Raw genomic sequence first — 7,705 nt, forward strand, 5'->3', positions numbered from 1 at the left:
TGATGGAAGGCATGAAGAAGGAAGTACTATCCTGGTGGAAGAATGTCTTGGCCTGTGTGGGGCCACAATGTGAATTTTGGCTTTGAGTTAGTCAATAAGCCTTTTTTTTGTTAGGGGTGGCAAAATGATCTTTATGGAGTATAAGGAGTATTTTACAATTACAATTACAATTTACAATTTACAATTACAATTAGCAATCCTTTTTAGGAGTAATCACTATCCTTAGGGATTTAGAATGTGCTAAAATCATAATCTCTTCAGCAGTTACATGTTTGGAGAAGGGAGTTGGTCTTTTCCTAAAGGAAGGTGCTATTGTACTCATGCAGGTAAATTCTTTTTCTGGTGTGTCTCCTCCTTTCCCCTCCTCTTGCCACTGACACCCCTGACTTGTCCCGTTTATTCCAGGCATCGAGCTGCTGAACTGCCACTGAAATGCGTCAGCGATTAACCGCCCCAAGTAAAGGGCACCTCAAAGGAGGTTTGAAAGCACTTAACTCTTTCTCCAAATTGTTTTTTAGTTATGTTAAGAAGTGTGATCACCAAGAGCCCTGAACTGGTTCAAACCCCAAGGCAAGAGCGAACACCTGCGTAGATGGGCGGAGAAGCGTCCAAGAGAGTACCCCTGTTTCATTTTAATGTTAAGATCTTCACCTCAGGAGGAACTTAGGCCATAACATGCGATGAATGTGGAAGCATGTTTTCCAGCTGCGCCTGCATGAGAGCGAATACCCACCTCTCCCTTTGGAATATTCATTCCCCATCCGAAACAAAAGGCCCCTGCTTTCCCTTGCTTGGGTGCCACCACTTTGGAAATGATGCCCTGTGGCCTCTATTTTGTTGCAAATAAACCTTACCTCGTGGGACAACTACTTCTGGTGAAGGCGCTTTCAACTCACCACGAAGCAGACCCACTTTGGTTTGGAAACACTTGGAGGGACAAAGCAGAATCCCCAGAGAGGGTGTCCTAAGAGAGTGCCAGAATCACTGCTTTGTTGCAGAGGGAGCACTTGTCTTTGTCTCGAGGATCTGTCAGTGAATAGGACTGAAAACATTCCTGCACTCATGAAGCTTACCTTCCAGTGGAAAGAGCCCCACACCAAACACAGGATAAAGACGACAATTCCAGAGAGTCAAGGGAGACGCAAAGAGGAGAAAATGAGGCTTTGATAGATTAAAGAATGTGCCCAAGGTCATGCATTAGTAGGCGACAAAGCCAGGACTCAAGACCATACTTATCTGGCATCAAAATTCATATTCCTGACTCTGCTCCACAGACTCTGCTGCAACTAGTCCTTTCATCACAACCAAATGAGGATTAGACCTTACCTTTGCATGGCATTTTATGCTCTTCCAAGCTATTTCCAGCACGTCACCTCATTTCACGTGGGGACATTATTATTTCCAGCTCCCCCTCCGAGGCCTGCCACGAATGCAGAGGACAATGGCAGCAGCAGATCCACTAGCAACGGAGCCAATTAAGCTTCCTGCAAATGTGAAGCAGTTCAATTCTCATGACATAAACGACCAAGAAAAGCCTTCAGTTGGCCATGTCTAGAGCAAGAACTCGTGGGCTGGAATTTAAATAGGAAAAGACCTTTCCTTTCTCCTCCTGTGACTCATTGAAATGAGTTCTTACGCAGTCTCCTCAATGTTGAAAGAATCGACTAATGGGAGGTTCCAATGTTCTTAGGTGTTTTGGGGACAGGAGGGAACGGCAGCCACACTCAATTTTTCCGGCGTCTCCAGGGAAGTTCCACCTTCCAGTCAGTAGAATAGTGCTTATTCCTTCGAGCGCCCAGTCTTAGCAATAAGGTCAGCACTTGAATGTTTACAAGGTATGTTGACATAGTTGATCTCGTTTGATGCTCACATGATCCCCCTTGGGTAGGTTCTAATATTCTTCTTAATTACAGATGGAGAAGCTGAGGGCGAGAGAAGGCAACTGGCTCAGTGTGTTTCTGTGGGGTTTGCAGGCGAGCTGGGTTTGAGACGCCTGATGCCAAGTCTCTGCCTCGCTCGGCCATGATGCGCTGCCGCTGAAAAGACACTGGCTTTTGTGATGGCTTTGCAAAGAACTCTTTCTGAGATGTATTACATACTTCCCTGCCTTTTGAAGTGGAGGGCCCCGGGGGTGGGGAGTGTGTGGTCTGGCACAGCAGTTTCTTGATGAATAAAAGTAGCTTTGTGAACGCATATCTTTCTGTCTGCCCAGCAATGTACCTATTTTATCGGTTTTTCTTACTTTGGCTTTTGATGTCACTGGGCCTGCTCACTGCAGTCCTTGTCTTCTCTTTGCATTTTGAAGCCTCTAATCAGAAGTGAAGCTTATTACAAGTTGTTGTAGGCAAATCCAGTGGGAATGGAAGTTGCTACAACCCTTCTGATGGACAATTAGACAATGAATTTAAGAAGCTCTAAAAATGTTCATAATTTTTATGCTGCATTTCCACTTCTAAGAATATATCTTAAGAAAATATTCAGGAGTGTGCAAAAATATTTCTGTATGAGATTATTGTGACATTATTTATAAATTTCAAAATTGAAAGCAATCAATATAAAGAACGATGGGGCATTGATAAAATAAAATACATTAAGTCCATGCGATAGAATATCATACAGCCATTAAAATTGCAAAAAATTATCTAATGGCATTATGATATATTCATAATATATCGAGCAGGTTGTAAAACAGCATGTACATTATGATGACAATTTTGAAAAAAGTAATAAACATAAATAGAAAAATAACAGGAGAATATTTTCCAGGAGTTACTTCTGGATGTGGGTTATGGATGGCTTTTATTTCTCTCTGTATAATTTTCCTATTTTCTACATTGAACATGTGCTACTTTTAAAATAAGACCCTTAAATACCATTCAGGCATGAAATATCGGCTAGGTGTTAAATAACCCACAGAGGGTCTGAGTAAGGGCCAGCATTGTGGGTGTGATATTAGACAGGATCGTGACTTCATGCGGCAGGGAAGCTGTTATGGAAGAAGAAATGCTCTCCTCCTGAAGTATTTTAGGCTCACTGGGGAGGAAAGACCCCATCAAAGTATCAGAGAACATGAGAAGGAGGGAGTGTCCATCAGTCCAACAGTGATGATGATGCAAGATGCTGCCTGCGGGCAGCTGGGCCTTGAAGGGTAGTTAGAAGGCCAAGAGGAGGTGGAAAGGGGCTGGGTGGACCCCTCACTGGGTGGGAAGAGGAGTTTCCTTCTGCTCCTTCCCTAGATATCCAAGCCGCCTGTTGTAACTCTGCTCAGACCAGTGAACTCGTACAGCTGTATCCTCAGTTGCAAGACCATCTGTGAGGAGCCTGACCCGGGCACCCCGCAGGAGGGCATGTTCCTGCCTCACATCAGTTGGGAGGGCACCTGCCCACCTGCCTACTGTCCTTCATGAATCTGGGCTACAGCTGCCAAAGCGGTTTGCCCTGTTCTTGTGCTATTGGCATTTAGCCCAGTGCCAGCCAAGGCAGGAGCGTGGATGGTATACAAGGTATGTGCAGAGGCTGAGGCCCCTCTTAGCATCTGACGTCAGGGTGAGAACTCCAAGTCCCTCTGAGGCCCTTTGTTACTGATAATACCCTTGGGTTATGGACAACATGCTCATTGGAATCCTAAGTGCATGTGGGGATGCATGCGCCCAGGCCACCATCCCATAACTGCCCTCACCCCCATGCACACGCATCCAGGCCTTTGCGCTCCTGAGCATCCCTTGGATTTGTAGGTCAGTATAATGAAGCCCCTCTTCCTTCTCCCCTCTCAGCCCATTCTGCAGCCTGGCTCGGAAGTGCAGTCCTTGCGAAGCCCCACCTTGGCTGATGGACTCCCGGCAGCTCCATCTTCTAAAGTGAGTCAGCCAGATTGTGGGGCCTTCACTGCTCTGAGAATGTGCTGAGTCAGGAAAAGCCTCTGCTTCCCGGGTGCACCTTGGAGAGGTGCACACTCAATCTGCCCACCAACCCCAGTTTCCTCAGCTCCCCGGGAGGGTTGGGGCAGGCGAGATGATGGACCCCAGGCTTACCTCAACCTTAATAAGAGGAGAGAATATGACAAGGCTTAACCGCCAATAGTAAGTTGTTAATATTTGTGTATTTGGTAGTAACTCCCAAAATATCTTCTAAGAAAATGAGATGCTTTTATTCATTCATCATTTATTCATTCATTCATTCAACAAATATTCATTCACTCCACAGATATTTACTCATGTTAGTTGCTAGAAGAAATGGGAAAGAATAAGAAAGACTCAGCAGGCCAGCCCAGTGGCGCAGCGATTAAGTGCGCACCTTCCAGTTTGGCAGCCTGGGGTTCGACGGTTCAGATCCCGGGTGCGGATATGGCAACACTTGGCAAGCCATGCTGTGGTAGGCATCCCACATATAAAGTAGAGGAAGATGGGCATGGATGTTAGCTCAGGGCTAGTCTTCCTCAGCAAAAAGGGGAGGATTGGCAGTAGATGATAGCTCAGGGCTAATCTTCCTCAAAAACAATAGAAAGTCTCAGCAATTCCACTTCCTGGTATATACTCAAGATAACTGAAAACGTACATCCACACAAAAACTTCTACATGAGTGTTCATGGCAACATTATTCATCATAGCTAAAAAGTGGTAACAACACAAATGTCCATCAACTGTGGAATGGATAAATGAAATGTGGTATATCTATAACGGCATATTATTTGGCCATAAAAAAGGAGTGAAGTACTGATATATGTTACAGCATGGATGAACCTGGAAGACATCATGCTAAGTGAAAGAAGCCAGGCAGAAAAGATCTCATCGCACGATTCCATTTACATGAGATGCCAAGAATAGGCAAATCTACATAGATTTCTATAGACAGAAAGTAGATTAGTAATTTCCCAGGGTTGAGGAGCTAATAGGAGGGGCTGGGGGGTGTCGGCTAAGGCGATCAAGATTTTCTTTTTGGGGTGATAACAATGTTCTGAACTTAGTGAATGGGGTTCTACCTCCGAGAATGCAGCTCCGGGTTGGAGGAGTGGGTATATCACTCAGTTGGCTGGATTTTGACCTCATTGTTCCCTTTGGTGGTCCAGGGAGTGGCCTGACTCCAAGTAGGCTTGTTGCAGTGACCACAAGACTACAACAAAGCCTCAGCTTCTGCAAACGAAGGCTAAAGCATGAGGTCAGACCGTATGCAGGGCAGTGAGTCCTCTAACTGCAGGAAAACCAGGCTACACTAGGCATTTGCTCCTCCCTTTGCAGGGCCCTTGAAGTAAGGGACCAGTGGCAAAAGCAGATGGCATGACCTGATATGATAGCCCTCTGCTCCACAGCTACCCAGCCCTTGGACCTGTAGGATAATATCTGGGCTGCCCATTCAATCCAGCCCTAGCCTCTCTTTTTCCAGCACTATCATTCCAACAACTCACCCTTGCTCCAAACACCCCTGTATTTTCCAGCCTTCATCCCTTTGTCCACACTGTTTCTTCTGCCTTGACGCCCCTTCTCCATCATTCCCTGTTAAAATCCCACTCCTACTTCAAGATCTGGACCAAATGCACCTCCCTCCATCTACCACGTGTTCCTGCACCATCTGCTTTCCTCATGCCATCCACCATCAGAAGGTATCTCCCCCTCCTCTGTGACTCCCACCCTACCCCATTATCGTGTTTGGCTGGGTGATGGCACCACCCCATCTGCCTATTAAGGGTGTTTCCGGATAGTGATCTCCTTGAGGGCAAGGATCCTATATGATGCCAGTTTGTATGCTCCCTGGTGCCCAGTGCAGTGCCTTGCACGTGGTACACCCTCAGGAAACGTCTGCTGAATTATGGTATGGCATTCTTCTAATGGAGTGGGCTGTGTTCTGCAGAAACTCAGCACACAGGAATTCACCATTAATGAGTTTGAGACTCAGAGAACTGGTTTCACAGATGGAAATTCTTTGCAGAATTTTCAGTTCCCTCAGCGCATTTGTTCACTTAAGCCTACGTTCAAGGGTCACTTCCGCCTCTCTCTGTCTCTCTGTACCTTCCCTCAGCTCAGCAAGTGCCTCGCTAAATGCCAGCAGCTTCTGCAGCACGCCCTGGGAACAGGGTTTGCGTACCACCAAGAGTGCCGTCAGGACTGGAGAGGGAGGTGCTGAAGCCGAGAGATTTTCAGTTCATTATGTTCTGTTCAGTGAAACCATCGGTGATATTTCTTCTTTAGACCTTTATGCTTTTCTGCCAAACATAAAAATATTTCAACCATTTGCATCCACATTGGTGAATTGCAGAGAATAACATGATGAATCTTTTATTAGAAAACTGTTGTTTTCCCTCTTTGTGATTTTTTTAAAGGTCTGTTGTCTTTTTGCACAGAATTTTATCAAGTTTTGGTGCCAATTTGTTTTCCAGAGGATCACATCTCCAAATTTATATTGAAAGGCAAGTGAAATGGGACTTCACGGCCTTGGCTGGACACCAAGTGATAGCTAATTTTTGCAGCGGGGAGGATGAAATAACAAGTCTCTGAATTGCAATCTTGGTTTCTCCTTCTGTTCCAAAAGAAAATTATTTAAATAACAAACTCCTGTCTTAATCATAATTATTAATTAACGAAAGTATGTCTGTATTTCAAAAGTATATTTTTGTTTTTTAGATTTTAAATGTCATCCTGGGGTTGGCAAATACTTTGAGGCTCTCACCTTTGATTAAGGCAGAGGATTCTGGTGAAATGAATTAACAGTTCATTTAACCTAATGAACTGGAAGAGCAAACAGAAATCCAGTTGACTAATTGTCACTCTTTATGGCTGGCATTAGCTGTCATCTAATCTTTAGCCAGTACACAGAAATGATAAGAATATCCATTCTGTAGAATGAAGGAGCATCATTTATGCTTGAAACCGTTTTATAGTTAATTAATTACAGACTGTGAAATAAGGAATGCCGTTGTAACATAAACTCTATTTTGGAATTTCATTTGCTCCCAAGAACAAATGAGGATTTTAATTTACTTAATTTCTTATGTGAGGATATAAACTTTATATATCCCTGGAGAACCCCTCCCGTGTCCCCATCTACTCACCTCTAATGGTTGTTCTCGGTTGCTCAGATCCCTCATGCTGTGGAGACTTGACCTTGCACACACACGTGTGCACATGCACACACACACACTCCTATCCATACACAGAGCCTTTCCTGCTCCTCTCTCATAACTAAGTTCCTCTTAGTTATGAAGGATGTGGAAGACAATGGAGGCCGTCCATTCTTTGTGGACTCTCATATCTGCTTTGACCTTCAATTAAGAAATTTAAAGTTATGTCCTGATTCTAAAGATCTTTAAATATGATACTACATGAGTCTTAGAATCAACGAAATGTGGCGTTTGAATTTGGAAGGGAGCCTTCTGGAGGCAACGCCTTAGTGACTCCGATGGTGGAGTGTCAGGCATCCTGGAGGTTGGTGGGGACAGAGGTTGCAGGCAAGTGGTACTTTTGTTGTCACGCAAATCACACCATGTAGTAAGCTGCCTGTTCCAGCTACAGAGTGACTATGGGTGGGGAGACCCAGTACATAGAAACAAAATAAAACATAAACAAGAAACCACATAAAAAAGAAGTCAGTCTGCCTGTAGGAAATTCTTAAACCTTCTGTAACGCTGCATAAATCTCATTGATTGGAGAAGGCAGAGAAAGCCCGTGCACACGGAATGTTCTGAGAAGAGCCCATAGTCTATCTCTCTGCTTAG

The sequence above is a fragment of the Equus caballus genome, chromosome 5, assembly GCF_041296265.1.
Source record: "Equus caballus isolate H_3958 breed thoroughbred chromosome 5, TB-T2T, whole genome shotgun sequence".
NCBI classification, from domain to species: domain Eukaryota; kingdom Metazoa; phylum Chordata; class Mammalia; order Perissodactyla; family Equidae; genus Equus; species Equus caballus.